We start from the raw sequence: 2,500 nt of genomic DNA, 5'->3' as shown, positions 1-2,500 counted from the left end.
TACCAACTCATTTTCCCTAACCCTCGCACTTTGCATACCACCTCGACCAAAACACCCTATATCTGCCACTCTATCATCAAACACATTCAACAAACCTTCAAAATACTCACTCCATCTCCTTCTCACATCACCGCTACTTGTTATCACCTCCCCATTTGCGCCTGAAGTTCCCATTTGCTCCCTTGTCTTACGCACTTTATTTACCTCCTTCCAGAACATCTTTTTATTCTCCCTAAAATTTAATGATACTCTCTCACCCCAACTCTCATTTGCCCTTTTTTTCACCTCTTGCACCTTTCTCTTGACCTCCTGTCTCTTTCTTTAATACGTCTCCCACTCAATTTCATTTTTTCCCTGCAAAAATCGTCCAAATGCCTCTCTCTTCTCTTTCACTAATACTCTTACTTCTTCATCCCACCACTCACTACCCTTTCTAATCAAGCCACCTCCCACTCTTCTCATGCCACAAGCATCTTTTGCGCAATCCATCACTGATTCCCTAAATACATCCCATTCCTCCCCCACTCCCCTTACTTCCATTGTTCTCACCTTTTTCCATTCTGTACTCAGTCTCTCCTGGTACTTCCTCACAGAAGCCTCCTTCCCAAGCTCACTTACTCTCACCACCCTCTTCACCCCAACATTCACTCTTCTTTTCTGAAAACCCATACAAATCTTCACCTTAGCCTCCACAAGATAATGATCAGACATCCCTCCAGTTGCACCTCTCAGCACATTAACATCCAAAAGTCTCTCTTTCGCGCGCCTGTCAATTAACACGTAATCCAATAACGCTCTCTGGCCATCTCTCCTACTTACATAAGTATAGTTATGTATATCTCGCTTTTTAAACCAGGTATTCCCAATCATCAGTCCTTTTTCAGCACATAAATCTACAAGCTCTTCACCATTTCCATTTACAACACTGAACACCCCATGTATACCAATTATTCCCTCAACTGCCACATTACTCACCTTTGCATTCATATCACCCAACACTATAACCCGGTCTCGTGCATCAAAACCACTAACACACTCATTCAGCTGCTCCCAAAACACTTGCCTCTCATGATCTTTCTTCTCATGCCCAGGTGCATATGCACCAATAATCACCCATCTCTCACCATCAACTTTCAGTTTTACCCATATTAATCGAGAACTTACTTTCTTACATTCTATCACATACTTCCACAACTCCTGTTTCAGGAGTACTGCTACTACTTCCCTTGCTCTTGTCCTCTCACTAACCCCTGACTTTACTCCCAAGACATTCCCAAACCACTCTTCCCCTTTACCCTTAAGCTTCGTTTCACTCAGAGCCAAAACATCCAGGTTCCTTTCCTCAAACATACTACCTATCTCTCCTTTTTTCACATCTTGGTTACATCCACACACATTTAGGCACCCCAATCTGAGCCTTCGTGGAGGACGAGCACTCCCCGCGTGACTACTTCTGTTTCCCATTTTAGAAAGTTAAAAAAAAAATACAAGGAGGGGAGGATTTCTGGCCCCCCGCTCCCGTCCCCTCTAGTCGCTTTCTACGACACGCGAGGAATGCGTGGGAAGTATTTTTTCACTCCTATTAAAAAAGGGGGTGACTGTATTGTTGACTGGTTGGTAAGGTTATTTAATGTATGTATGAGTCATGGTAAGGTGCCTGAGGATTGGCGGAATGCGTGCATAGTGCCATTGTACAAAGGCAAAGGGGATAAGAGTGAGTGCTCAAATTACAGAGGTATAAGTTTGTTAAGTATTCCTGGCAAATTATATGTAAGGGTATTGATTGAGAGGGTGAAGGCATGTACAGAGCATCAGATTGGGGAAGAGCAGTGTGGTTTCAGAAGTGGTAGAGGATGTGTGGATCAGGTGTTTGCTTTGAAGAATGTATGTGATAAATACTTAGAAAAGCAAAAGGATTTGTATGTAGCATTTATGGATCTGGAGAAGGCATATAATAGAGTTGATAGAGATGCTCTGTGGAAGGTATTAAGAGTGTATGGTGTGGGAGGCAAGTTGTTGGAGGCAGTGAAAAGTTTTTATTGAGGATGTAAGGCATGTGTACGTGTAGGAAGAGAGGAAAGTGATTGGTTCTCAGTGAATATAGGTTTGCGGCAGGGGTGTGTGATGTCTCCATGGTTGTTTAATTTGTTTATGGATGTGGTTGTTAGGGAGGTGAATGGAAGAGTTTTGGAAAGAGGGGCAACTATGAAGTCTGTTGGGGATGAGAGAGCTTGGGAAGTGAGTCAGTTGTTCGCTGATGATACAGCGCTGGTGGCTGATTCATGTGAGAAACTGCAGAAGCTGGTGACTGAGTTTGGTAAAGTGTGTGAAAGAAGAAAGTTAAGAGTAAATGTGAATAAGAGCAAGGTTATTAGGTACAGTAGGGTTGAGGGTCAAGTCAATTGGGAGGTGAGTTTGAATGGAGAGAAACTGGAGGAAGTGAAGTGTTTTAGATATCTGGGAGTGGATCTGGCAGCGGATGGAACCATGGAAGTGGAAG

Source organism: Panulirus ornatus, chromosome 19 (genome assembly GCF_036320965.1).
Source record: "Panulirus ornatus isolate Po-2019 chromosome 19, ASM3632096v1, whole genome shotgun sequence".
Taxonomy (NCBI): Eukaryota; Metazoa; Arthropoda; class Malacostraca; order Decapoda; family Palinuridae; genus Panulirus; species Panulirus ornatus.
Note: the sequence above shows the minus strand (reverse complement) of the source record.